The sequence below is a fragment of the Nanorana parkeri genome, unplaced genomic scaffold (assembly GCF_000935625.1).
Source record: "Nanorana parkeri isolate BGI_ZX_2015 unplaced genomic scaffold, ASM93562v1 scaffold874, whole genome shotgun sequence".
In the NCBI taxonomy this organism is placed as follows: domain Eukaryota; kingdom Metazoa; phylum Chordata; class Amphibia; order Anura; family Dicroglossidae; genus Nanorana; species Nanorana parkeri.
Genome location: NW_017307142.1, coordinates 694,779 through 702,296, shown reverse-complemented (window position 1 = coordinate 702,296; position 7,518 = coordinate 694,779).

Here is a 7,518-nt window from a genome sequence, read left to right as displayed (position 1 = left end):
AAGAGGGGGATTGGGGGGGGGGGGGTACAGAAATCAACATTATCCAAGTCTTAAGTGTTTTGATATTACATTGAAGTAACCCTAAAATCCTAAACTTTTATTTTAGCCAAAATTATTTTGGTAGAATAATATGAACAGGTTTTACTGCTGATTATTCCATATTTTTATTTCTGGCGAAAACTGTTGCATCAGACAGGACGTGGGGGAAATATGCAATGTTGACACAGATACCAATACAAAGCTCAGAGGGATTCTAGCATTTAATTACCTTATTAAAAAAAAAAAAACCACACACACACATTTACATCTCTCTATGTTGCTCTTGAAGAATCCCTTGACTTTCCTACTAGTAAAAAGTTTGTCACTGGGACAAGGGGAAGGGTGAGTGAATGGAAATCTCTATAACAGAGCTCCAGAGAGCAGGACAATCCCCTCAGGAGTTCTAATACTTCCTCACTCAAGCAAAACTAATTTTAAAATGTTTATCTGTACATACACTTTAAATTTATTTCTAAGGTAATTTTTTTAGATGTAGTTCAAAGTTATCTGACAGGAATCTAGAATCCCTTCCAGTAGTGCAATGCAAAACTTGTAGAGTGCTAATGGACTGGATTTTTATAGAATTCAGATTTATGTCAAACTGCGTAAACATTATGAGAGATACAATGTTTCCAGGTTATTGATGTGCCAACTAGCATTATCTCTTGCCTGAATTCGAGTTGAATTACTAAACCGTCTTCTCTGCCTGAAGTCAACATATCTCTCAGTTAAATGTTCAAAGAATAATACTTACAAATTGTAAAGTCCACAATCATATAGAGTGCACTTACCTGGTATAATGTAGAACGTGGTCTTATAGAAGAGTCTTGTTCTCTTGACCAGCAGTTCTTGTGACTGTCTGAGCCCAGCCTCACATTATATTCATTTCATCACCATTCACCTACATGTGCTGGATCTCCATTGGCTGAAAAGGTGAGATCTACTTCACAAAAGGAATGTTTACATTGTAATTCGTGAGTTTCAGCTGTTCTTTGTTTCAGCTTTCCATCACAATCACAGCCAGGCCAAGTTAATTAACATTCTAATATGTAGAGGGAGGACAATAGGAGGGAACCTTCATTGTAAATGACTGGGAGTTGTCTCTCATCATTAGCATGAATAGGTGACACTATAATTGTATCATCAATGACAAATGGGATCTAGGGGGTCTTTGTTAAAGTATCTATAAGGAAAACTTTTTTTAACTGTGGGGAAAGTACAGAAGGGTTACAACCCTTCAGAATCGATTACTTGCTGTCTGTGCACCATTGGAGAGATTTCCCTTCACTTCCTGTCCTTGAAACACAACATGAAAAGAGAACAATTCCCACCAGAGTATGTGAACTCCCCTTGTACCTAATTGTCACAGAACAAGTGTCCCCTATGAAAGATTTCCCCTCACCTCTTTTCCTGTTCTGTTGATAGATGTAAAATGTTTGATTTGCCATAACTTTCATTCTCAGTGACAATGGTGGGAAATATATTTATTTATTCAGTATCAAACATTTGTACCAAATTATTTTAATCCTTTTTACACAAAAAATATTTAAAATATTCCCAGCATGGCAACATTAATAATCACAGCTTTTTAACTTTTTATTAGACGTAACCTCCCCTCGTCACAGGAACAAGTGTCCTCATTGAATGATTTCCTCTCACCTTTATTCCTGTTCGGTTAAACTCTACTCTACCTTTTGCACATAAATTTAGCAGGTGATTTAAAATGGGGAGGAGGGCTGGGCCTTATAGGAGTCCTATGCATTGTTTGCAAGGTCTGCTTTAAGTATATACCTTGTCTTTGCCATTTTAATTATTAATAAGCACAACATAGTGAAGGTACCATGGAACTTTAGAGATGGTTTGCATAAAAAGCTAAATGTTAACTAAGGTTATTTTTTTTACAATTTGTATAATCTCTCTATTTATTAATATTGATAATCAGACAGTACAATCAGCATTCCTGGTGAAAGACTATTGTGTAAAAATAATCTAAAAACGTAAGACTTAATGGGCCATTTATTCTTAGGGTAGCATATCAGGCTTTACAAGAAGTACATTTACAAGACAGCACCTTTTTTTTCTTGCAGGACTGGTTAAATATTTGTGCATTTACTTAAGTGAGGATATGCCAAAATGGTTATGAACATAAAGTTAACTAATTGAATAATAAGAAGTGCTATCTTCTACTGGTTCCTTGGCTGGTTTCCTGATGACTTGTGGCTTGCTATGTTTGCTGCCACCACCATGATGATACCAGACTGAGCGCTCTTCTTTATCTTAGTATACATAGAGAGGAGCCCACAAGGAATAAACACTATTTTAAAAGGAATATTGCCTAAATCCAACAGACACTAAGCTTGTCAACAATTAAAAGAAATACTGAAAATGATCAGGGCTTTATGTGTCATTTATATTACCCAGCCCACATAAGTTGTTTCCACTGGCTACATAGTTACAAAATATGTAAGGTTGAATAAAGACACAGGTCCATCCTGTTCAACCTATGTGTGAGTGTGTGTTTCTCTGTAATTAATAGTCCCTTAGTTCTCCCCATATCCTTCTATATTTTGAGAACTAAGAAACTTGTCTAGAATTTTCTTGAATTTATCAATGCTACCAGCGATTACTACTGACCTGTGGAAGGAAATTCCAAATTTGTACTACTCTCACAGTAAAAAAAAAACCTTATGCAGTCTAAGACTAAACCTCCTCTCTTCTAACCTCTTGTATTTACATGTCATCAATAGAGTTCTTGATGTGAAAAATGTTTTCCCCAAAACCGAGGTCCATGTTAATGATTTTGAAAATTGCAGTTAGGTCCCCTCTTAAGCTCCTCTTTTCTAAGGAGAATAGGTTTAATTGCTGGAGGTGATCTACATAACTTAGGCCTTCCATCCCCTTTATTAATTGTGTAGCCCTTCTCTGAACTCTCTCGGTTTCGTGGACATCTTTCCTGAGGGTTAGTGACCAACACTTAACCGTATACTCAAGGTTTGGCTGAACTAGTGATTTGTAAAATTGGTAAAATTATGCTTTTATCCCTCGTTAGGATCCCACTTTTAATGCAAGATAGTATCTTGCTTGCTTTGCTGGCCGCTGCTTGGCATTGCATGCCATTGCTGAATATATGATCTATGAGGACTCCCAGGTCTTACTCCATGTCCGTCGTCCTCAGTGCAGCACCCCCTAGGTACTAGTGTGCACACACGTTCTTGGCTCCCATGTACATAACCTTGCATTTTTCTATATGAAATTTCATCTGATATCTTGATGCCCAGGCCTCAATTTTATTGAGTTCCCGTTGTAGTGAATTTATGTCTTGTTGAAAACTAACTGCCCTACACAGTTTTGTATCATCCTCAAAAACCAAAATTGAACAGTTTATTACATTCTCTATATTGTTTATAATTGAATATAAAAAGTATTGTTCCCGGACTACACCTTAACACCTCTAAATCCAAGGCCCTCAACATAACATTACCACCTCATACACTCGACTTGTTGAAATCTAATTATCAGTTCCAATGGGAAGCCACGTCCCTAAAATATCTGGGAATCCACTTGACCCCGTCTCACTCCTCCCTATATTCCACTAATTATCCTCCCTTATTCACCAGACTTAAGAATCTCCTCAAAATTTGGCACACCTATACCCTTTTGTGGTTAGGTAGAATTGCTGCGATCAAGATGATCATATTGCCAAAACTCCTATACCCATTCCGGTTTTTACCCGCCCCAATACCCTTCCACCAACTCAGAGTCATACAGAGACTACTCCTTTCCTTCATCTGGTCACACAAAAAGCCTAGGATACCGGCGAGCTCTATGTATCAGAGTAGACGCTCTGGCGGTCTAGGCTTATCACACATTCAAAAATATTATTACGCAGCTCAATTAGCTACTGTAGCTAAATACCACGCGTCCAACGAAACACCTCTATGGGTCTCGATCGAAGCCATAGACTGTGATCCATTGACCATAGACAATCTCCTGTGGATCCACCCCAAACACAGGAAGGGAATCTCGAACCCCATCACATGCCATTCGCTCCGCATTTGTGATGCCTCTAAATATTCCAGCGGGCTCCTTTCACCGCACCTACCCATGCTCTCCTTCTTACAGCACCCAGCCTTTTCCCTGGCACTAGACTCCCCAGCTGCTTTCCATAAATGGAAAGAAAAGGGCGTCACACACTTTTACTCATTCTATAATACCAACAATATAATTCCTTTCCCAAATCTACAATCACAACATTCAATCCCAGCCTCTGAACTCTTTCGTTATTTACAAATAAAAAGCTTTATACAAGCCAATAGCAATCAAAATGGAAACTTACAGTCTCTGTCTCCATTTGAAACAATTTGTAAACGAGACCCCCACTCTCCCAGTATTATTTCGCAGTTATATATTACACCCCTACAATACACCCAAACCCTACACCACCCATATATGGACCGCTGGCAGAAAGACATGGACCTCGTGTTTCCCGAAGACACCTGGTCCCAGATATGGACATCCACCAACAACTGCTCTAAGAGCGCCAGAATACTCGACACCAATTATAAACTACTACTTCGCTGGTATATTATCCCCTCACAGGCCCAACACTTTGTGCTGGAATGTAAGGGCACTTTCTTCCGCGGTTGCTCTGCCAGTGGCACTTATATGCAATGCATACATGGTGGTCATGTTCTGTCCTACAGCCGTTCTGGTCAAAAATCTTCAAAATGTTGTCTACTCTTATGGGCCCCCCTATCTCCCTCTCCCCGCAAATAGCATTACTCAACACCAAGCCTACGCACATCCCATTTCGCAAATTCAAATTGATGCTCCATGTCCTTTCAGCCGCCAAACTCACTATTGCCAGTTCCTGGCTTACCAACAAGGTCTCCTTCCAAGCCGCTAAAAACAAAATCCATTGGATCTTCTCTCACGAGAAACTTTCCGCACGCCTAGACGATCAAATGCCGAAGTTTGAAAAGTTATGGGAGCCCTGGATAAGACACTTCTTGCCACCGACCTTTGACACACGCTTACTCACCCTATGATCTCTCCCCCTCTAACCACACGGCCGACTCGCGGATGTTCCGGACCGAGCGTCAAACCACCCTAGTCCCCCCTCCCTTCCCCACTGTACCCTCCTCCCTTACTGTTACGCTTCTCCTCCGATCTTTTTCTCTCCTGGTCTGCTCTGACCGCAATGGTGGGACTCCCACCAAAACCGTTTCCCCAACTTCCCCTGTACAGATAGGTGATTGCTATAAGTATGCCTCGTATGTTGTACTGTCATATGTTGCATAGCGATGCCAATGTCTACATCACTGTATTTGCACGCTCACGATGTTCGTGATAGTGCACCGTTTAACCAATACTTTACTGAAAAATAAAAATGTTTTGAAACTAAAAAAAAAAAGTATTGTTCCCAAGACTGATCCCTGGGGCACCCCACTCACAACTTTTGCCCAATAAAAAAATGAGCCATTTATTGCGACTCTCTGGATGTAATCGCCCAGCCAGTTTTCCACCCATTTACATATTATTTTATCCAAACCAACAGACCTTAGTTTGTGTATTAAACATGTGTGGGGTACTGTGTTAAATGCTTTAGCAAAGTCAAGATACACCACGTCTACTGGTATTTCTCTGTCTAAATGAATGCTAACTTCCTCGTATTATACCAGTAGATTGGTTTGACAAGAACTGTCTTTCATAATTCCAAATTTCGTTGCGGCTTATTATTCCATTTTCATATTCAAATTCCAGCATATAGTCTCTTATGATTACATCCAATAGTTAACTATTTTGATCTCAGACTTCATGAAATCTCTTATGTTTTTACCTGCAACAGTAAAATCCCACCGCCATGTGGTAATGTTGTAAAACACTTGTATTTTTTCCAATGAAAATATATTTAAATCTAAAGCTAAATTTCCACACAAGCCAGATTTCCACACCAATTTCCACACCATTTCCACCACTCAACATAAGGACATATGGTTGAGTAAGACTTATCTATTTTCTTGTTCCACATTGATATGCTTGACTATTTCCAAACTAACATGTCTAACCATTAATTCTGGTATATACACTGTACATAACTTATGCAGAGTTTAGAAATGAACACATTGCACAGATGTATTTTAAATGAAATAAAGCAGAGATGTGGTTCATGCACGCAAACCATATATATTTATTTATATTTTTTTATTAAGTTCCATCAAACAGAAATATTTATTTTTTAATCTAAAGTTAAAAATAGATGAAAATACATGATGAATCAATGACAATGACAAAAAAACTGAGAAAAAATTGAGAAAGCATATCAATGGATATTCCCTTTCATACACCCTGTCTATGACTGAAACTGACCCACAGGGGAAAAAGAGGGAAGAGTCACTGCTCTGACACTCTCACTGTTGTATGTAAATTACTCTTTGAGTAGCTGAGCTCTGTAAACAATAGGCATAACAAATACAAAAGAAATAAGAGCTTCGTCTGCTGGCTACACTTAACATTCCAAATAACTGCAGGCAGAATTTTAATTTCAAGACAAAAATGTTACATTCCCTTTACAAGCTTGAATGGAATGATTAATGGTATGGGAAAAGTTTGATTTTTTTGTAACAATCTGGACATTTTTAAATCGATAAACATATATATATTAATTAAAAAAAACAAAGATAGCTCGCTTCGGCCTCTTCTGCCCTTCACAATAGCCCGTACAGCAGCTGAAGGCAGCCGAGCGGCTCAGGTGACCTGAAGGCATATGCTTTGGCTCGATAGAGCCGAAGTGACAGCTGAAGCAGGGAGAAAAAAAGAAATGAACTATTATAGAATATTGACAACAAATAAAAGAGAATTTTATGAACCTAAGGAAACATTTTACATGATGTCCACCATAGAGGTTTGTATGCAGCTTCTGCTTTTACAGTGGTTTTCTGGCTAGAAATTTCTAACAGGCCTTATGGTTTCTTTAATGTATACAAATAAGTACATGTACTAAATGAGCTCCACTGTACACATTTTACATTTTCTAGTTCCTTGTGGAAAACACTATATACCAAGTATCTTTACTGAGCTCTGAGTCTCGCTGCTGGGGATTAGTGCAGCAAAAATGTTTGCTCTTTCATTATCTATTCCAAGAATACAGACAGATTAATTAAATCCTCTACCTAACTGATTGTAATGAAGCAGATAAATGTAATTAGTATCTCTCTCTCTCTCTCTCTCTCTCTAAAAGTTGTCAAGAACCAGAAAACAAACTTTAATTCCAGTAAAACCAATTTTTGCTGGATGAAATGACCTTCTGTCGGGTCTACATTTATTTTTAAAGTAACTTACGTATAGTGGATGACAACTCATTATTCCCTAGAGGCAATGCTATCTTTGTACCAGATTACAAGGTGGAGGTGTGTGTGCAAGATTTGCGATCCCAATGACATCGCTGGAGGATGTAATAATTGATGCTGGATGATCATA